Raw genomic sequence first — 23,630 nt, forward strand, 5'->3', positions numbered from 1 at the left:
TATAGGTAAACGTGGCTGTTGTTTTTTGTGTTTGTCATATTGGCCCTAAATTAACTTAAGAAGTGGTTTGAATGTAAGAAAATTTGAGACACAGTCACACTGTACATTTATAGGAGGATCATTTTAGCGAATTACCCTATAGCGAAGTAGTTATTACGGTAGGTGGCACGGTATGGCCCAGACCCAGGGCCAATTTTTAAAGCTAAATATGACTAACAAAAACCTTTTTCAATTATGAAACACTGAAGACACACTATAACTTATTAGCCTACCGTTTTCAACCAGCCACTACTGCAGAACAGATCAAATAGACATAATCTACGAAACGCTGTATTGGTCGATCGGGCCGATTACAAATGGCACAAAGACGCTTTAAAACAAGGTGTCAGTTGGTGGGGCTTTACATTTGAATGTTTTGAGCAGCTTCCATAACTCAGTTTGAATGGCATTGGGATAGCAAAAAGGTGAACTTTTATGCCACAAAGAGGTCTGCAGAGTCTGGTTTTCCTTGTGTAACTTATTACAAAGTTAATAGGAGGAGGCCATACTTTTTCCAAACTTTTGTATGTGCTTATACATGGCACACTTATGATATTATAGTTTTGTTACTAATTTTTATTTAATGATATATTCCGTTTGTAATGACAATTTTTAAATAGAAAGGCTAAGTTATGATGTATGCCTGTATGGTTCGGTTGTGTCTCACGAGTCCTCTCATAACGGAGTGGGAGCGAGATGAGATTGCTTTCCTCATTAGTGTATTGTACACATAAAACATCAAGACAACTCACTACTGCACTACTGAAAATTTGCTACTCTCGCCCTATAGTGGGATAAAACTTATGAGCACATCTTTGCATTCATGTAATTTTTTATCCCAGTAATTATTCCAAAGTAAACTAAAATACACGTGCAATCTGCATCTACAACATTATTTTGACGATTGGTTATGTTAGTAAATCGTTTATTTATTTAAAACTGTGATATTATTGTCGATTAGCAATATCCTGAGCCCAGTTTTGTAAGGTATTCACTGCAATGGACAATCAATATATTAAATTAGACATGTGTAATATACTATGAAGATTACTAGATTAAATTTATTGCCCACTAAGTAATGTTATCTTATACGAAAAAACATCCTGTACATTTAATACAATATCTGCCGTCTTAAAACTCACATTCACGTGATAGTTCGTCGTGTTTGGTATCACAAATTTGCATGGCATTATAAATATAGTTAATGTTGACATATAAACTACACAACTATTATTCCATTAAAGTTTCTAATGTCACTGAACTTCATCCGGCTTTACGCCTTCGCCCCTCAGTGCTAACTTTTGATAACCTAAAAATGTACACCACATTTGCATCAACACTTTGTCAATAGCTAGTTCTCACAAATGATGTTCTGTCAGATATTTTCTACAGATGCTATAAGGGTAAAGATGCAATCACTTTCAGTAATTTTACAGGAGATAAGGTCCCAGAGCTGACATGGCAATGTCCAGATTACGTCATCACTGTCTACCTTGTTTGCAGGACAAACTTCACAATCTATCAAATTAATTTTTTTTCGAAAATAATTATTAACTTCAAAGTTTAAGGCGTTATTGACAGATTTGAAAATGAAAACACAGAAACAATCTAAATAGCTTCGTTTAAATTATTAAATTTATGAGGGTATCATTCTCTACCCCAAGTTGTGTATATTTTTACAAAAGGTTAACTTACAAAGGGATGCACAATATGTTATTCCAATAAATATATATTGGTAATACTGTATTGGTCACACACCATATTTGAAAAGAAGTGGTTTGGTGTACTGATTGTTTAATAAAACAGTGGAGAAAATTATAAATTACAATTTTATACACGCTTGCATATAGGACTAAAACAACAATAATAACAATTTAGAATAAGGTCAGATTGAGATAAAAGTTGTAATAACAGGCTGTTTGTAATTAGAATGGGTCCACCTATGATAACAGCATGGAACGGTCTCAGAATCTCATATTTTTACAACCACTTACTGTGGTAAACTTTAGGCCTACACTACAAAAACAAAAGTCCGTTTCCAAAGTTAGGTTGCCTATAATCGTAATTTGTTTCAATGTTACACACCGTATGATATTTCCTTGGGAAATCTTGGCCATTCAATTGCAGTATACGTTGCAGCTGTACTAAGAATTCTATATTTAGTCCATAATCCAACAAATTTATAACATACTAGCCGCGCCCGTGCTTCACAACTAACAGGAAGGGGACGCTAAAGAAGTTGTGTTCTATAGGTTTACTGAATAAAAAGTTATTAACTCATAAGAAATGTCCACAAGTTTGCTAAACCACTAACAAAATCATATTCAAACATGTAGTTCATAGCAATTTGGCAATTGTTGTACGAATTTCATTCATAAGAATAAAATAGAAACTTTGCAAACTTTAAGGGCAGAGTCCTTAGAGAGTATATAAAATAAAGGACTATGTCCGTCCACTAAGGCTGTAATATATTGGCTCCATTCATGGAAAAATCTGCTCAATTGGTCAAGTAATTTTAACGTAATTTACATGCACTTAACTTTCACATATATAATATTAGTTCCTCCCATCAAAGTCATTCATTTGATCAGTACTAAATCTAAAATTATTAACAGGCTACTCCGTTTCCCAGATTTATTTCGTGGGGAAAAACATGTAAACACAATACATTTTTATAAACATTTTGAAAAAAAGAGCAAGTCAATAAGTAGATAAATTTTACACTTAAAAAACAAAACGCTCTATTCGCAAAGTAACGCAAATTATTTATTAAATTAAAAATATTAAAATTACTGTAAACAATCCTATTTTGACAGTTCTCACCGCGTATCACTTTTTTGCTGCTTAGTTCAAATTAGTTGTTGTCATAGATTTAAACAAAACGATTATTAGTGCTGCAACGTGTTGGTCCAGCATTACCTTGTAACTTTCTTATGCTATTGAAAATCATAAAACCCTACTGCCCGCTTGATACAGCTGTCAAGAATCTTAAGTTTTTTTTTTTTATATATGAATACTCATAAAAGTAACATGGGAACCTCCAGAGCCACTAGGGCGGAGCTCAAAAGGATGTTTGATATAACAGGAATGTGAGCTATCCTCATGCCAAATTTCAGTCAAATTCGACCAATAGTTAATGCGTGATTTGAGCCCCAAACAAACTTACAAACTTATAAGCAAACAAACAAACAAACTTACACATTTATAATGTACTAGCAGAGTACCCGTCCTTCGTACGATGTTTGCGTATAAGAATAAAATGTTTATTGCAGTTATACTCGTGCACTACGTTTACAATGGGAGAGGACACGGTTTAAGACAATTTTGGAAATTTTCTCAATTTACGGTATGCTATAGAATAGCACATCTACCGTGGCCATAATGTTCTACTACTGCACCTAAAACAATATCAAAAAATGAAATTATCAAACATTCACACAATATCACAAAATATTTATTAAATTAAAACATAAACAACCCTGTAAACAATCCTACTTTGACATTGCGTATTTCAGCTTTTAGTTGCTGCTTACTTTAAATTAGCTGTTGTCATAAATGCAAAAAAAAAAGAAAAATTAAAAAACTTTGGAATAAATGTTTTCCTCAAACGGTTTTAACTTAAGTATCAATTGAGGGGATTAGTTCGTAGAACCTCAGTTCATACCGGTATTACATAAAATATAATCACACGATTTGTTTTAAGCAATGTTATCTTGTTTTGCTTTTGTAACTACAGTCAATTCCAGAGAGACGGCGTCAAAAATGTACATCATGTAACAAATACTTTTATCATATTATTAAAAAAATTACATAAAAAAGGTTTTAACATAAAAATAGAGAAAAGTTAAAGGTCACAAATCCATACGACATGAAATGACGAATACGAATTTCATTATTTGTTTGAAGTCATTCAAATATACCCATTACAAAATAAAAGTTATTTTGTAATAAGACCGAAATTATATTTCCTAAATCTATTGTAAACTTTATGATCGGTAATGTTTTAATTTAACATTTTTACATGTATTGGCAAAGGAACATACGAATATATCAGTCACCTAAGACGAATTAATGTTACACGTATGATTACTATTGTTCAGTGCAATCATACTCTATTCAAGAGCCACATGTTGATGCACTGTAGTCCCACGTCACCGAGGACAATGCCTGCTTGCATCATGGATGACAATGGCTCAACTGAGCAATTCCAGTGTAGGCCTACTGCACGAGTTATAATAATGGACTGACCGAGAAAACTGCGTTTTAGCGTTTTAGGAGATACTATTATTGTAAACTGTAAATTTATGTTCACCTCAATAATATATTGCAAAACTTCAAAAACACATGGAAAATGTATATCCTGTATTTCAACCGTAATCAATAAAACGCTACTGATGTAGCCTACCACTTACCACGTAATAGCTCTGTAAACATTCTCATAGAAATCCGTATGCAAACTCAGGTATATCCATTACTTGGTGAAAGCTATAACGGCTATATTATGTCTACCTTATTATTTGAAATTTCCGTATTATTTTACTTAAGAATTAGTTTGGTCAAGTTAACAAATCCAAACATTTTGTTCTTCTTTTTTTTAACAAAACGACAGAAGCTAACGTTGAAACAGCTGATATGTTTTGTTTAATAGATTAGTTAAAATATTAAAAGAGAACAAGTCAACTGTTTTAGAATGTAATAAGCTTTTAATCGTAATGAAGAGTAAGTATTGACATAACTAATGTATATTATCAATCACAGTAGCTGAGCATTTGAATGAATAATGAAATATATAATTAAATTAACAAGTTCTACAAGGCCAATATGTATAATAATTTTATTTTATTCACTAGCGCTTTCAGAAACTAGGTTTCCACCTTCATGCACTAGTACACTGGTAAAAAAAGTAAATATTTACTTAATAATAAATTAATTTTAAACAAAGTGAAAACAGATGTTGTAAACACTGTAATATATCCAAAATTCAAAAGATTATTTTTCTAATATTAATTTTTATATAATTTTCCAATGTCCTTTACAACATCTGTTTTCACTTTGTTTAAAATTAATTTATTATTAAGTAAATAGACACTTTTTGTACCAGTGAACTAGTGCCGGAAAATGGAAACCTAGTTTCTGAAAGCGCTAGTGAATAAAATAAAATTATTATATATTGGCCTTGTTGAGCTTGTAAATTTAATTATATATTTCATTATTAATTGCCAATATCTCCAATATTAGTTATCAAAATGTCTCTAAAGACCTCGGAGATTAACAAACTACACAAACTCAAACAAAAAGTAAGTTTACTAAACCTAGACATAAACTTTATTAAAAAATGTAAACGAAACAATATTTTTCCAAATTGTATAAAAGTAAATACACCGGTAATCAATCCAACTACTATAAAAGTTATTGATCATGCGAAAATTCATTGGCTAAATTTGGAAATAAAAACCTATATTCAAAACAATCTTCACTTGAATTAGAAACAATGGAATTACATCTCAATATAACCAAAAGGATGTGCTCACTAGACTATGAATACTTCAATGATAAATATCTCAACATTATTGAAAGTATTAAAAACAAATGTAAGAAAAACTAGAAAAGCTTGATAACAAATTCAACACGCTGATAAACAAATCTAATGAAAATTCCACAAATCTATGGAAAACAACAAACAACCCGTTATAAAAACAATGTTTAGTTCATAACCTATCTACTGCTACATTTACACATCAAGAAACACAGCTTTTAAACAAAGGGTTGAATTTTAATTTTATAAATGATAAATTTGAAGTTGAATCTTTGATCATTGATATCGAATCTAACATACAATATCTAAAAAACAACATTAAAAATGAAATCAGATCATAAGTTCATAAAGAACTTACTACAGATACCAAAGTAAAAAACAACAATCAACTTCAACCTGAAATCACATCTCTTCAAAAGAAAGATGTTTTCTATTTAAAAGCTGATAAGGGAAATTCTATTGTAATTATTGACAAAACTGACTACTATGAAAGAGTCAATGCTATGATAACAGAAGGTCCATACAATTTATGCCCAAAAAAATCCGCTCAATAAGTTCATATCATCTACTAATGATACAATGAAAGAATGTAAAACGTTGATATCACCAAAACTCAAAAAAATATAACCATCTCAAATCCAATGTTACCAGTATTGTACTGTTTACCGAAAATACACAAAAGTGGAAAACAAATATGACCAATTGTATCATCAATAAATTCTAAAAACATACCTGATATCAAAATGGCTACAGAAAAAATTGTCTACACTAGCACCATACGAATCATTTTCCATTATGCACAGATATGAATTCATTGATGCAGCGAAAGACATTAATCTGGAAGATCATGAATTTTTTGTATCTTTTGATGTAGTTGGACTCTACCCAAATGTACCAATAGAAGTTACTTCAGAACTGATCAAAGATTGGCTCATTTCAAATGATTTATCAAAGTTAGAAGTACAAGAATACTTACATTTGTTAACCTTTGCATGGCTCAAACAACGTTTGTTTTTAAGATAAATTCTACTCACAAACTAATGGCACGGCAATGGGAAATCCTCTTTCATGTTTTGTCGCTGATGTATGAGTCATTTCGAGATCTTAGCAAAACAATCAGTACCACATTTTCCCAGAATTTGGATTAGATACGTTGATTACATATTTGCTGTCTTTGACAAAAATCATGACATAAAAATATTTACCGACCAAATCAACGGAATATATCCAACAATAAAATTCACTACAGAAACAGAATTAGCTGGAAAACTTTCTGACTTGCAGCCACATGAAGTTGTCCATGCGAAAATTTAGTGAAGGCAATACCAAACTGGTAATATTGAACCCTTGTTATGGACTAACCCTGAGCTTTATTAGTGCCATAGATAAAGCTAAAATTTCCAATAATTGAGTTCTATGAAAATAGAATAGTAGCACCTTGTCTGATTTATTCAAAAATTTACTTTGGTTATCAGGATTCGTTGTTTGGGCCTATTTTTATGAACCAATCTGTTTTGCTGTTACACAAAAGTTTCACCTTTAATTTCGTTCCATTAATCGATAATTTAATATGTTTAAATTCCTTATCAGCACTACCACTGAATTTTTGCGTATTAGCCGATGAGGTGGCAGTTCACTTAGACAACATACACAATAAACTAGTGGTACAAACTATTTAATATTATGTTGTGTATCGGTTATTTTCCTGCTTTTTGTCTGTTATTACTGAAACACTTAAATATACTTTCTCTCGTCCTGGGATCATAGATAAAACAATACAGCTCAATTTTAAGCAATGCACAAAGGACTAACTTTGTTAGAATAAAGGGTGGACCAAAAAAACAGGGACAATTTTAAAATGTTATTACTCAGCTGTTATAAAGGCTGGAAAGTTCATTGATGCGGCAAAAGAAAGTTTACTTGATGCCATTTAGTGTATAGTTACTATGGATCATCAACGGTTACCGCAACATCGTGCCTTTGTCATAGAGACTTTTTTGAAGAATAATTTGACTTTCATTTCTACTCAACGTCAATTTCGTGTTCACTTCAACTTTGGCCGTAATGGTGCAGCCCCAAACCGAATAAACTACTCAAAGATGGGTAAACAATGTCCTAAACACTTTTGTACTCAAAATTAAACCTATGCAAATTTAAATTTCAATGCAATGTTTTGCAAACGGTTGGCTTTGGACGTTCGACGCAGGACACTCGCGCGAACCATTTCAATGTTTTCCGGCGTTCGAACAGTCCGATGTATCTTACTAGGTTTGACTTTGTGTGCAGAAGACGTGTTCTGGAAATTACTTACCCAACTTTAAATAGTTTTTCGCTTTGGGGTTGCACCATTACGGCCAATGTTGAAGTGAAAACGAAATTGACGTTGAGTAGAAATGAAAGTCAAATTATTCTTCATAAAAGTCTCTATGACAAAGGCACGATGTTGCGGTAACCATTGATGATCCATAGTAACTATACACTAAATGGCTTCAAATAAACTTTCTTTTGTCGCATCAATGAACTCTCCAGCCTTTATAACAGCTGAGTAATAACATTTTTAAATTGTCCCTGTTTTTTTGGTCCACCCTTTATCTTGTGTTAGGATTTTCCAATCAACATTCGGACCAAGAATGTTTTTATTATTTTTGTATAGACAAAATAAATATTAGATCCTTTACCTTTTATCTGCATAATATCAGGTCCCAAATCATGTATACCCATGAGTACCCATGTACATCTCAATGTTGTTTTATAAAATTGGAAAATTCTAAAAAAGAATTATTATCTCTCATGTTTGCTGTTGTTCAATTAAATTTGATGAATATGATTTATTTTCGCATTGAAACTGCGTGTCTATAATATGGTACGTTTGGCTGCAACTTTCTCAAATCACTAAACAGGAATTCTAACACTAATCTCTGAAACTCTTTGGGTATTAATAATTAAAAAGCCTGTTAATGTTCAACTTTTAAATACCTTCAATAGATAATAATGAGTGATCAGTGGTCTTTGAATAAATGGCCCTGGAAAATTAAACAGATAATCTTACTCAGTAACAAAGCTAAACAAAGCGTTTTTCTTCTTTCTACACTAACTTACTTTGGGTTTAAATGCGCACTTAGAAGGCGTACCCATCCCAAGGGTATCAGAAATAATGCTAATTTAGTAGCCCCACTTGGGCATAAGTTATTATATTTACACCAATATATTTAAAAATAATACTTGAACAATGAATGTAGTGCAAAAGTAAAAAAACATATTATTGTAGTAATTTCTTGATCGTAATTTTTTCCAGGAAAGGCCCTACCCGGGGAGTTATTTTACAGCAGGCCGTGGCTGTTGACACGACAACGTCCAGATTAAGTCCTCTCCGTCCGTCTTGTTTACAAGAAGACATACTTTACGATCCTTCTGCTTTTCTTTTCATCACAGAGTTTTATATTTAGAATAGAATTTTAAGATGTGTTATCTTAATAACAAAATTACCCTTTTTTCTTTTTTTGTTCAATAAAATTACACGACATGTTTTTTTATATAATGACATCTTCAAGTGTTTACCTAATTCCAAAACAATAATATTGGTCATATAATATTGATTAGGATATTTCTTACTTACCTCTAAGACAAGTAGTGTTCCAAGAGGCTCATAAGATTTCCTGAAAAAATGAAAAAACCTCAATTTTTAGTCTGCATGATTATACGAGTATAATGAATACATGTATGAATAAGTAAATGTACCATCCTAGAAATAGGGAGATGTTAAAATGTTAGTAAAATAACTTTCAATGCCCTAGAAAATGAGTATTTAACACATAATTATGAAACTACAATGTTAATTACGCTACAAGGCTGGAAAGTAGATATTTTCGGTAAAAGAATTACTGTACCCGTACTGTGCTTGACAAGTGAATGATTTTATGCGAGTCCCCATAACACTGAGCCAGTTAAGTAGTGTACAACACTTTTTACCATGATACCAGCAATAAATATAACATATAGGGTAAGATAAACACAGTTATATATTGTGTTGGCCTTGTATGGAGCCACCATAATATTAAGTATCCGGTTCACTATTTTAACACAACATTGTATTTTGTATTTTCATTGAGAGCCTTCTCTTATTAACTTATACTTGTTTGAAAAATATCAGGTGTACGAAAGATTGATCAGTAAATCTACCATTCTCCAGCTGAATTAACCGCACTCATACTTTACATAATTTGCTGGTCAATTTGTGTTAACATTGAATTTATTGTCTTCTTGGAGTATAGCAACCAGCCTCTTACTTTGAGTGCGTTGAAAAATATGTCCTTTGAACAACTCAAGCAAAATATAAAACCAAATATCTGAGTGAAAATATCAAGACGGCTGAACACCAACGGTGTACATGATCACTCAAGTAAAAATCGTCAGTTTTTATTTGATTTGGTAAAATGGTGTTTAGGTTGGACGCATTGCACGACGTCCAAGTGCCACGACGTCCAAAGATATCAGTCAGTGCCATGACGTCCAATGTAAAATATTTGACTGTTACATGACGTCCAAATCTCACCATGTCCAAAAAAGTACAGTAACTGCAATAATCATAGTCTTTCTACAAGCTCTGGGCAGTGTTTCATAAAAGGTGACAGGTATGACAGGTGACAGGTGACAGGTATATTAGAAGTATCTACAATTTTACAAATTTCTGTTTCATATAAGTGTTAAAATTTACAATTTTATGTCAAATTTTCTTTCTAAAATTTCAATGGTTTGACAAATTTGTCAGACTTGTGTTTCATAAAACTTGTATTGTGACGAGTGAATTTTCACAAATTGTCGAGAAATATGTTGACAATCATGTTTATGAAACTTCTCAAAATTAAAATTAATTTTACAATACGACTTTTTTGTCAAATTGTCAGAATAAAACTGACATAGGGCTCCTTCCGTGTGTGTCAAGCCATTGTCATTAGTGCTTAGTAGTATGAATGTAAACGGTAATGTTACAGAATTAATTTTAACTTTTTGTGTGGATGGGTCGTAATTCAAATTGATGCACCCCATGAAAATCAGGGCGCAGTTGTGGATAGGGATGATAATCATTCAATAAACACTATGGTTATATGTGAGCAAAATTTAGAATTTTTCTATGCATCTACACAATTTTCTAAAAAGGAAGTCTTATTTCTCTTTAATTCGCTTTAATATTGTTATTGTGTCATTAGACATCTTGCACTGGAATTCGTTACAATAAACAATCAGCAATTGGAAATGTAGCTAATTCTTGACATGTGTTTTCGTGACAATTGTAAACTATAGTTAAACATATGACAATTAAATTTTTTTTATTTGTCACCTGTCGAATAGTATTATTTATAAATAATTAATAGTTTCTGAACAATTTGTTAAATTGTCGGGGTTGTCATACCTTTAACCTTTTATGAAACAGGGCCCAGTCAAACCTTAACGTCATGAGATTGGTCGTCGTGTAATAGTACACTTTACACTCTTTAAAAAAACCCAGCAGTTACACCACGTCCACAGCCGCTGCAAGTTGCACGACGTCCACTGTTTTACCGTCTAACCTAACCTAATTTAATCTTGCTCCATATGCAGCAGATCTGGACGTCGTCGTGCAACAGTGCTGAGATATTTGACGTCGTGCTACTGGTAGCGGCTTTGGACGTTGTTCTACTGCTAATTTGTCAAGAGTTTGAAGTGCGCTATTGCAAGACGACCAAAGCTTGTATGAAGACTATGTTTCATGCAGTTTCTGTACTTTTGGACATGGTGAGATTTGTACGTCATGCAACAGTTAAATAACTTATACTGGACGTCGTGAAACAGCTTAAAACTATATTTTGGACGTCGTTACACTGACTTATATCATTGGACGTCGTGACATTTGGACGTCATTCAACACTTTTATTGATGCGTTCATTCGATTGAGTTTACAAACAAGCACGAGCTACTGCACGATGTAATGTGGCAACGGAGTTCTATGGGGGCTTTATGTGGTAAAAGTTGGATGTTTATACAATTCTTAGACGATTAAGAATTTTTTTACTATTTTTAGAGCTTGAAAAACAGATATTTTAGTATATTGAATCTATGTCGTGCACTTGATGAACACAGAGACAATTTCAAAAGCAACTGTCCGAAATATTTTGAGAAAATCCAATCAGGCAAATGGAAATGTGCCAAGTCTGCAGAGTTGCTGTGACGGGGGGTTTTATATTTACAACATTCGAGATGGATTTTATTTTAAAGCGACATGCAGATGATTCAGCAGATCCCAAGTTTACATACATTACATTATCGTGAATGAGCTTGCCACCGTATCGATGAATATTCCGCTATCCACAGAAATTCAGTTTGCACATTTTAACGTTTATACCGAAAGAACAGACATTGTAAATGTTTTCTGTTTGAAATTTATATTCTATACCTTTAAATATACCTCAATTTCTTTTTATAAAAACTTAATAATTGGGATTGTTATCGTAGAAAAAATTCTTTTTCGTATGTTAAATACATTTGTATAGTCTATAAAATATAAATAAGTTCTACATTTTCCTTTTAATAATTAGTGTTTCATATTATGATAAATGTCAACCAAGTGAAAAAGGTTTTAATCCCCGCCACTCGTCGTCCCTATGTTTGAGTTTATATAGAACGCGGTCAAATCCTTAATCCCTTAATGCCTGTCCACTGGATCAATTGATTTATTTAGTGGAACGTATTTATACAGCTTATTTGGTCAAGTTAAAAGGTCTTTAAGCTAAAATGGTCTATTTACATATTCGTATTTTTTACAATAATACTGCAGTTGGTAATAAAATTAGTTAAATAACCCTTACTACTGCAAGTTTGCAAAAATTATACAATCAAATAGCAGAAAATTAACTGATTTCTTGCTACAGGTATTTTTAAATATAATTTACGCTTTTAAAATCACATCTCACTCACAGATGTTATTTAAAGTTTAGTAAACAGTTCTACGCAAAATGCAGTTTTCAAGTGTAATGTTAAATACCCCCGCCGCAGCAAACCTGCAGACTAAGCGAATTTCCATTTGCCTGATTGGATTTACACTAAAATGTCTCCTTAAAAATATCACATCTATTCCCTATTTAAATAGCATTAGTTAGTAACGAGTACTTAGGTTTGCTGCAACAGGGAGGGTAAAAGTGTGTTTTTTTTAATGTTAATAGTTTAGTAAGAAATTAATGCATTTTCCAAATTTGATCAAAATATGCTCATAAACAAGTAAACTACAACAGTTTACAATTTTCTCCATAAGATTAACATGGGAATTTTAAATTTACACTTTTTGATTTTTTTCCCGCAACCATTAGGCATACGACAATGCTTCAATATACTAAATTATTTATTTTTAAGCTCTACAAAATGGTTGGGAAAGAAATTCCAAAATAATATGTTTTTTGGGTCAAAAATGGGAAAACCCTATTTTTTACACCATAAAACACACATAAACCCCTCTTCCCATAGTCCGATCATGCTGGTTCGCGAACTCGTTCGAATAAACGTAGGTTTACATGTTTGTACCAAATTTCATCGAAATCGGATGATTTTTGCTCGATTTATCGCGCTAACGGACACATATAGAAATATGTATATATGAATTTGAACGGATCGTGTTTTTGGCCTCTAGGGACCTCAAAACGAAAAAGTAAATTGGTCCCGGGTCGAGGTCTTACCATGAGTTCTACGGTAATAGCTTATCCCCTATATGGGAAATTCGCTAAAAGTGCTTCTTGTAAAATAGTCATGGCAAACAAATAAAAATAATTAAAACCAATTAAATAGTGAACAAACGTCTATCATGTTCTCATACAATTTTAATGGCATAGAATATTGAAATTAAAAATCTGTGTTATACAATGAGGTTTCTGCAGCTCGCAGATGATACAGTAGCGTTTAACAATATCGTATGAAATAGTTGGTCTAGAAGTGGGGAAGGAGACACGTGGTGGTGGCTTTGTTAGACCCGGCGCAATATTAAACCAATTATCGGGACAAGCGATGCCAATGCAATTACTACGTGACCGGTTTATCCTCTTCTCCACGCGGTTCTGCTTAAGGCGGACTACATCTTTAAAAAGTTCAATTATGTATAGTTATTTTTATTATTACCAATGATGAATAAGTTAAATATATAAAAAAAAAAACAGTCCTTAAGATTTTCACTGGGATAGGAGTAATCTGCGTTTCCATTACCTTTGAAACTGCTTTTCTCCTTTTGTAACGACAGATAGGTATGAAAGTGATGTATTCAGTCAAACATGTAACGAGAACCTTTGACATACAGAAATAGACTTGTCTTTTTTAGATATGTATAAGTCAGGTTTCTATTTTTGACATTGAGTGGCTGTCGATACCAAGAGGGCGACTGATTGGCAGAGTAAGTGCTTGTCATAATTTTTTTAGGCGGGTGAGCTTTTTTGATAAGGGTGATCCTGAGAAGTGTTAGGTTTACAATGCCACTCATATATTTTTTTACTCAACAAATGTTTTACTAACGGATCGACATAAAGCTGAGCATATCTTTATGCTAAGCCTAAAATATTTTGATTCATTTTAATACTCAGCTTTATTTTGTATATGTACAGAAAATCTAAATCATTGTAAAAACTATTATGTAAAGTAGTATTATTTTGTATCCATTCTCGTAGTTCCTGACCTACGTATATACAGGGTGTATATTGTATATAAAGTCCCGCACGGGCTTAATATTTTCTAAACGACAACAGATAAATCAATAAGATTTGGTACATCAACACCACACCTAAAAATCTACCTTTTCAAGGAACTATCAATTTTCTGTCATATCATGGGGACGTCCCGCAAGGAGTCAGAAGGAAATCTTAAATAGAAAAATAGGTTGGTATGTACATCAAATTAAAGGTCTTTACTAGCAGAATATAATGCCACAAATTTGAACTCAAACGGACAACCGAGCCAATAATGACAGTCGTTCAAAGATTAATTTAATTTGCATTGCTATTAGACGCTTACTCCTCAGGGGACACAGCCCTAGGAATCGGAAGAAAATTGTTAACGTAAGCATAGGTCGATATGCACATCAAATTAAAGGTCTTCACTAGTAGATTACAATGCCGTAAATTCAAGCTCAAAAGAACGCCTGAATAAAAACTGGCAGTCGTTCAAAGATTCAAAATGGCTGATTTAAGAAATATTTGAACGGCCGCCATTTTGCGCAGGATCAACCTTTTGAAGTGCGGTTTGCGGCATTGTATTCTACTAAAAAGACCTTTCATTTGATGTGCATATTGACCTATGCTCCTATTTCAGATTTCCTTCTGACTCCTTGCGGGACGACCCCATGATATGATGATTGATGAAAATTGATAGTTCCTTAAAAGAGTAGATTTTTAGGTGTGAGTTTATGTACCAAATCTTGATTTATCTGTTGTCGTTTGGAAAATATTAAGCCCGTGCGGGACTTTATATACACCCTGTATGTGACTTCTAGACTATTGCTTACGTGCTAAGTCAGCAGTCCAAATTAAGTCAAAATTTCATAATTGATAATTGGACATGTTTCGATGCAACATTATCAGAACTTGCTACGCGTCAAAAAACAAATGTTTCAAGCTGTAGACAACTACCCCTTGAAAAAAACACAAGCTTAAAATATATACGTTTCTTTCTGATCAAGATGTTTTCAAGTTTCCCACTTTACATTTGAAACGTGTCTCTTGGGTACAAGAGGATACTGGTAGAGAATAAACAATCAGGCAAACATGAGATTAGCATTTACAATACTCGTGAAAGGCTCCACACTTTGGCGTGTCTATTTTATTTTAATGCCTTCTCCTTTTCACTCTTCCTTACTTTGTATCCGGTCACGAGTGTTGTTTATTTAACAGTTACTATCCCTAAGTGCATTTTAACTAATACCATTTTGATTAAATTTTCTAAATAATTAATAAAAAAACCGTTGTCAGGGTAGTTCCTGGGATTTGAGATAATATGCAAGTAATAATTTTATTTAATATACGGCTTTACTGCTAACGATTTATTATTTTAAAACATAATTAGGTTATAAATCGAGTTTCTTTTATTTCAAACTAAGATAAACTAAGATAAAACCTTGATCTTTTCTCCCATGCACATCTTTAAGAATATTTGAATTTTTCTGATAAGTAAATCAACATAATTAAATTTTGTTGCATGACCCCGACCAGATATTAAGGAATATGCTGGTTTTGACTATTTATTTCAAATTAAAATCAAATGGCCTATAAGGATTTTTTGCTATAAACTACCGTACACCGAAAATATTGTGTTCTTTGAATATTTTTGTTTCTCAGAACGTTTTCCAAGATTGGGTGTGATAATATAATAATATCGTGTTCTTTGTTAAATGTAAATGTTTATGTTTTGTTTGGAATAGTAATACATAAATATATATGTTTGTAGACAGATCTGCCAGCTTGTGATTTTTAAACATACAGATCTCATTTACCGATGATTAAAACTGAGTCACTGCCATATAATCAACTCTCGGAGCTAAATTGCAAAGTTTAAAGTTAGCCGAGAGCGTGGAAATGACTGGAGAAGTGTCGGTGAAAACTTTGTGAAGAGCGACTGATGATTGTACTTTCATTGTCCTTTATAAATATGTGGTTGTTACTTTAATTGTTATTGAACATTGTTTTATCACAATCATTTAAACCCACCATAACAACGAGTTTTGTTTTATTTTTAAAAGGTACAATTTTTGTTAGCAAGGAAGTACATTCTAGAGTAGGCCTAAATTTGAACTGTGCATGGGAGACCAGGCCGTGTATATTTTTAAAACGACAATGTCAAGGTATAGGCCTACCTTAATATATTCTTATTATGATAAGGGTAGAAGTTTGTTTTTTGTGAGAATGTCACATCGTCAATCGCATATAAACTAATAGAGGAATTTGGCTGGTACTTCGCTGAAATACAGTACACAGAAATATTTTATTACCATTATTTAATAAGTAGGCATAATTTTATTTAAAAACTCTTCCAACACTGGCTTTTAAATTTCCGTTGTTATTTTTATAAATACATAACAAGAAATGCTTTTCCTACACCAGATGCCAGAACATGTTTATATTGCGCTTCAATCGCATTGTGGAAGTTACTGTTTGATTCAATATGAGCTTGATGTTTCATTATCTAACTAAAGGTTTTGTGAAATTTCGCTTATCGTTTCCTGTGACATATGTATGATGAGCTGAAGGTTTAGGTGAGTCGGTAGTGCCAAAGACTTCGGGCCCAAAGCAGCAATGTCGTGGGTTTGGATCCTTTTATCTGCCACTACTTTATTATCAGTACACTTCACCCTTTAGCAGTTCCTTTATTTAGGATCATTTATTAGATTCTCAATTATCAAGAACAGATAGGCCTAGTTCTGAACAGGCAAAAGCTAAAACCTTTCTTGCAATGGAAAATTGATAACAGATCCTTGAAAAATATTTAAATTTTAAGGTAAACAAATATAACTGTTAGAACCATTTGTTATTACTGAAAATGAAACTTGCTGTTTTAACTAACTTTTCAGGATGAGAGTAAGATAATTACATGTATGGTAGTATTTTGTTAGAATCTATATTGTTTGATGCCTAATCCGGCATGTGAGCCTATGTGTAACTAACCCCTTCCATTGAGAAAACGTAACAAACTAAGGGTTCTTTTTTGATACCTAAAAGTTTAAGCAGAAATCAGCATCAATAAAAATGTGACAGCTACTTTCTAAACTTTGAACGAACCTAGTTTAGATGAGAACAAAAACATGTTTTAATTATGCTGAAATGATTTTGTACATTGTCTCCCACTTTATACTGGTTTGAGAATGTCTCGTGAAATCATCGTAAATTACCAAGATATCTTCGTAATTAAGTTTTGAAGTTAGTTGAATGATGCTTGCGGACGACATTACTTTAAAAGTCTTAATTGAGTGTAACGCCGTCGATAGCAGAGTTTCCCAGTTAATTGTTCCCGCAAACTCTCGTAACTCCACTTAGCTTCAATATTTTTAATTTATCCCAGTGTTTTATCTGACAAGCGTATAGTCAATGCAAAAATTTGCCAACGCTTCCCAGACTAGAGGTTATTAAAATTCCTTTCTGTGAATAATTATTGCCGATAAAGCATATTGATCAGAAAATCGGCTGATCTTTTACATTTTCTTAATGAATAAAATCACTAAGCTATAACAATGACGCACTGAATCAAAAGTGTACCTGGTTGCCCAGGGAGTAAACCAATTCCGAAATAAAATGCATGTGCGTTGAATCGACGATTTTTTCATCTTAAACAATTACTTTAGTGAAATTAAAATTACATATAATTATCTCGAAAAGGATATTTAGTAGTCAGGAGCGTTTGGGGGAATATTAAATAACACTGTTATAAAGGTTGATATCTTATCAAAGTTTGCAATAACATGTGATTAGGGTAAAACAAACTCAAGAGGGTTTAAACATTTCCCTTGTTCTCTAGGGTCTTGTTATCGAGGTTCCACTTATCTTCATTTTATAGCTTGAGAACCCATGGTGTTTCTCAGAAGAAAAGGTATACCGTAATTAATTCAATCAGTAATCCATGACAGTTTATTATGTATTTCAGTTGGTGAGCCGAACCACCCACCCATGCAGGAAGGATTAAATAGACTCTTGGCCAACGCATCCGTAACGTCACCCTGGGATAACACATCCGTAACAACACCCTGGGCCAACGCATCCGTAACGTCACCCTTGGATAACGCATCTGTAACGTCACCTTTAGCCAACGCATCCGTAACAACACCCTGGGCCAACACATCCGTAACGTCACCCTGGGATAACGCATCCGTAACGTTACCCTGGGCTAACGCACCCAAGCGGGAATAAACCAACACCCCTTCTGGGGACAGCACCCTGGACCAACGCATCCGTAACGTCACCTTTCGCCAACACATCCGTAACAACACCCTGGGCCAACGCATCCGTAATAACACCCTGGGACAACGCATCCGTAACGTCACCCTGGGCTAACGCACCCAAGCTTGAACATAAACCAACACCCCTTCTGGGGACTGCACCCTGGGCCAACGCATCCGTAACAACACCCTGGGCCAACGCATCCGTAACGTCACCCTTGGATAACGCATCCGTAACGTCACCTTTAGCCAACGCATCCGTAACAACACCCTGGGCCAACACATCCGTAACGTCACCCTGGGATAACGCATCCGTAACGTTACCCTGGGCTAACGCACCGAAGCGGGAATAAACCAACACCCCTTCTGGGGACAGCACCCTGGACCAACGCATCCGTAACGTCACCTTTCGCCAACACATCCGTAACAACACCCTGGGCCAACGCATCCGTAACGTCACCTTCAGCCAACACATCCGTAACGTCACCCTGGAATAACGCATCCGTAACGTCACCCTGGGCTAACGCACCCAAGCAGGAACATAAACCAACACCCCTTCTGGGGACTGCACCCTGGGTAAACGCATCCACGTCACCCTGGAATAACACATCCGTAACGTCACCCTGGGCTATCGCACCCAAGCAGGAACATAGACCAACACCCCTTCTGGGAACTGCACCCTGGGCCAACGCATCCGTAACGTCAACTTTCGCCAACTCATCCGTAACAGCACCCTGGGCCAACGCATCCGTAACGTCACCTTTAGCCAACGCATCCGTAACATCTCCCTTGGATAACACATCCGTAACGTCACCCTGGGATAACGCATCCGTAACGTTACCCTGGGCTAACGCACCCAAGCAGGAACATAAACCAACACCCCTTCTGGGGACAGCACCCTGGGCCAACGCATCCGTAACGTCAACTTTCGCCAACACATCCGTAACAGCACCCTGGGCCAACGCATCCGTAACGTCACCTTTAGCCAACGCATCCGTAACATCTCCCTTGGATAACGCATCCGTAACGTCACCCTGGGCCAGCGCACCCAAGCAGGAAGAAAACCCAACACCCCTTCTGGGGACTGCACCCTGGGCCATTGACGGGGGCCTTTAACGATTTCTGGTGAGTATCAATTGAAATCATGTAAAATAAGTCTTGTTGGACAACCAATCATTTTGAAACCAAAACGTTATCATGCGTAAAATTTTATTGAATTATTTTACCACTATGGAGGAACCATTTGTTGCCTTTACAACTGTTTTGCTTGTTCAAATATTGATACTCCTGCTACGCTAAAACATATTGCAATATATTGCCAATTAGTCTAACTAGCTGTTACCCACGGGTTCCACCCCGTTTTACTACATTTTAGTATTAATAAAACTATTGATTGGTTAAGTTAAGATGAAATAAACAAAACAGAATACAGTAATGGTAATACAAACAAATAATAACAGCTGAGGTATTTTTAACATTAGGTAAATGGAAAGTTCCCTTTGGAAAGCAATTTCGACCTTATAGGGCAATTTATGCCGATGCATTGTGTTTGCAAAGGAGTGAGGATATGGAAGGGGACAAGTATGGTTTTATAAATTTACTCTATGACAATAGTTGTATTCCTACCATTTTGACAAAATTCAATTTTATAGCTTAGATTTTAAAAGATATCTTTATTTTAATTCAGGCGAATGGCAATAACTCATCTGGTTACTTATTACAATTTGCGTAATTTTCAATTAAGTGTAAATTAAACCAATAATTGCTTCCATAATGATTACCGTGTGCCTATTCTCAATATAGGTGTAGATCATATAAACTTCTGTTTTTATCACATTCTATTTATGTTACGCTTAGGTTTTAGAAAAGGGAAATATTCACTTTAAACAAACAGTAAAAGAAAATACAGTAAAAGCTAACAATCCACCAATTTGGAACGTCAAAAGGATGTTCGAGTTTTGTATTTTTCGTTAAAAATAAAACTCGTTTCTCAGAAATTTGAAAGGAAAAGCTGGGTTTCTTTGACGCAAAAGGTTCGAACGATCTCTGACGTGGGTCTGATGTCAAACAGGTCCGAACACACGCGTGGCATCGTTTAACAAAACCCGAACACGAGAAGAATGTTGGTTTACAAAGCTTTGACCTGTCCACATAAACACGATCTGCTAGAGCATTGTTGGGCTTCACACAGTGATTGGTAGAGTGTGCTTTAATATGAAAACTCGAGTGATAGGTTTAACTAAAACCAAGACAGGGTCAACCTCTTTGATAAGATAGAAAAACTCACATGTACTAAATTAAATGTTCTTCACCTGATTTGTTGAGGTTTTTAAAAGTGAGTTATAATGCACAAATCGTTCAACTTAAGTTGGATAAGATCTATTTTCTATTCTGAATATTTATCAAATACCGTTTAAAACCAACTTTGAAACACGTATAAGTAGCAAGTAAATCATCACACTGATAGAAAAACAAATGTAATGGACGAACAGTCACTGTCAGTGGACTAAGGCTATTTTAAATAGTTTATGTCGTTGTAGAACACAGTAGAGGTACTTTAGACGAGCCAATAAAAAATTAAAGATAAACCATAATATTCTCATTGTGACGCAAACTCTGCTGTATTATTCTGATGCACAATTTAATTACGTCTTTGCTGAGTTTAATTTTAAAATATGTTTCTAAGAAAAAAGACTCTTTGGCTTCATCACCTTCACAAAGCCATTCGAGGTACAAATAGGTGTTATACAGATATAATACCATATAAAAATTTCATAAACCTGGAAAACTGTGTATAAATACTTCAATTGTCAATTGTTTAACATAGAAACATACGTGGCAAAAAAACACTTAAAATTGTTCAAGGTGTAAATGTAGTTTAAGAAGATGTTAATTTTCACAACCTGCAAGACAATTCTGTATAGTCTAAGCTAAACTGTACCCAAGATTTAGCTTCAGCCAGGGCCAGAACCCGTCTTAACGACTTTGTTAGGTTAGTATATCTAGGATGCTGCGAACTCTAACCCTACGTCAGTGGTTGAAGAACGAGCGTCGAATACTGCAATCAATTTTATTTCTAGAGTATTGCTATTTTTAAATAAATAATAAATAAATAAATGCCTTTATTTGCGAGCGTCTTTCAGTACAAGAACTGTTTTACAAAGTAACTCATGTCAATATAACTAACTTAAAAATATACAAAAATTATTATACAAAACAATGTGTATGACAAAACAAAATTATAAGCTATATACAATATTTTACATCTTCTTTACTTTTCTTTTGAAAGCCAGGACCCCCAGCTGATCTTTGGGCCAAAGTAAGAAAACCCTTTTCTACCTACTTCTAGTCTTACTTTTGGAATTTGGAGCAAGGCGTTTTGCCGGGTCACACTAGGTTTATAAACTAGGTATATAAAATTATCTATAATACTATTTAATACCCGCCACTGGGGCGGGTGGCGTTGTCCTGAAATCCAGCTACTAGGAGGTCATGAATTGTGGATAATTATAGGGATGCACTGTGGATGCGATGCTCCCTGGTGTGGATAAACGTCCGCACTAGTGAGTACTACGACTATCCGCAGTGCTATCCTAGTAATTAGACCAATTCGTTGATTACGACGAAAAAGTGTGGTTCGGATTCCACAATAAACTGTAGGCCCCTTAGTTGCAATTAGCTGTATGGGCTATTAATTAACAACTGTGTCTAAGGAACATGTCGACCTTAGTCACTAACAAGACTACAAGATCGCGCCGCTCATCCTACACTCATCCTTCACTCATATTTGGGTTAAAATACGCACATAGTGGCGTCCCCATCTTAAATAACTGATAATTGATAATTTATTATATTAATATTGAGAATAATATTTGTTTTGCATTCAAACTGTATGTTAAGATGCAAATTCAAACAAATGGTTACGGGATATTTCACATATAATTCCAGTTATACATTGGGTGATATAATATTTCATTACAAGACTTCCTTTGAATAGGCTTCACTCAAACACGTGTGACGTTATGCTTTTTTAAAACATGGAATATAGTTCGTAAATTATACATTCGATTTATCTTATTATAGTTGACATATAGTATATAGTAATACTGTACAAAAGTTGACATACCACTACAAATAAACAGGATTTTATCAGTGGCAAAATTCACTTCAATTCCTTCATATTACTGTGTTACTCGTACTATGTATTGTTTTACAGCCTTAAAATTTTTTTTATGAACATATATGTTTATTTTATGTTATGCACATCAATAATTCCAAAGTCACTAATCAGTATTTCAAGTTTATTATCTACAATATATTAATCGGAGTTCGGTTCAATTCCAATTTGCTGTATTTTATTGACTTGCAGTACTTATAAACTCTGCTGTGTACATACATATGTTTGAGTCTCGTATTTAAATTATAAGTAACATACAAAGTGAGGTAACTGGTTTTCTAATGATTTTACCTTCAAGATTTTAATACTTAAAATTATTGTTCAGTTATTGTAAAACTGATTAGACGTCTTTGAAACGTAAATATATTTTAAATGCTGACTAGTGTTTACTAGTTTATTTTTTTTATAGAACTACTGTGTCTGCTTAAGTCGGAAAGTTAATTAATTTTTATTTCGTTGAGAATTATTTCCGTTTGAGACAAAATGACTAGTGGTTGAAATCAGGTATCAATTGAAATGACCGTATATAATATTTGAGTTAAATTGATTACATTTAATTATAATCGAAACTGTAATTGGACTTTGAAATAGTTGAAATGGCTGTCGATATTTCCGAAATACAAGGTTACCAATAAATTGTTATGAACAAATTATGATTTATGTTTGTAAAATCACATAAATATTTCAGCTTGCAGATTCTCATAACACATACTGCTTGGGGCTGTGAGTGACGAATGGCAAGTTTTATGTTGTCAGGATGTTGAGCATGTTTGCCTCAATAAAGGTGGGTTTTCACGACACAAGGCACTTGATTTGTGACGAGAGTGCGATATGCCTGTAATATCCTGCCACTTGCTTCGCTCCCGCGATTCTAATCATATTTACGACGAGCAACGGAGGCTCTAAATCTTGCTCAGTGTTCTACAATCCCTCTCTAGCGTTGAAGATGT

The 23,630-nt window shown here is 34.0% G+C and overlaps 1 protein-coding gene across 2 annotated transcripts in view; it reads right to left on the reverse strand.

The window, feature by feature from the left end:
• LOC128985943 (complexin) overlaps positions 1-23,630 on the reverse strand; it is a 590,501-nt gene that overhangs the window by 564,894 nt on the left and 1,977 nt on the right. For both annotated transcript variants that reach the window (XM_054405941.1, XM_054405944.1), the window contains exon 2: positions 9,192-9,231. The gene's annotated coding sequence lies outside the window, so the exon portion shown is untranslated. The remainder of the gene's footprint in view (positions 1-9,191; positions 9,232-23,630) is intronic.

Source organism: Macrosteles quadrilineatus, unplaced genomic scaffold (genome assembly GCF_028750875.1).
Source record: "Macrosteles quadrilineatus isolate MER2022 unplaced genomic scaffold, UCM_ALF_1.0 Scaffold_2__2_contigs__length_208266976, whole genome shotgun sequence".
Lineage (NCBI taxonomy): Eukaryota > Metazoa > Arthropoda > Insecta > Hemiptera > Cicadellidae > Macrosteles > Macrosteles quadrilineatus.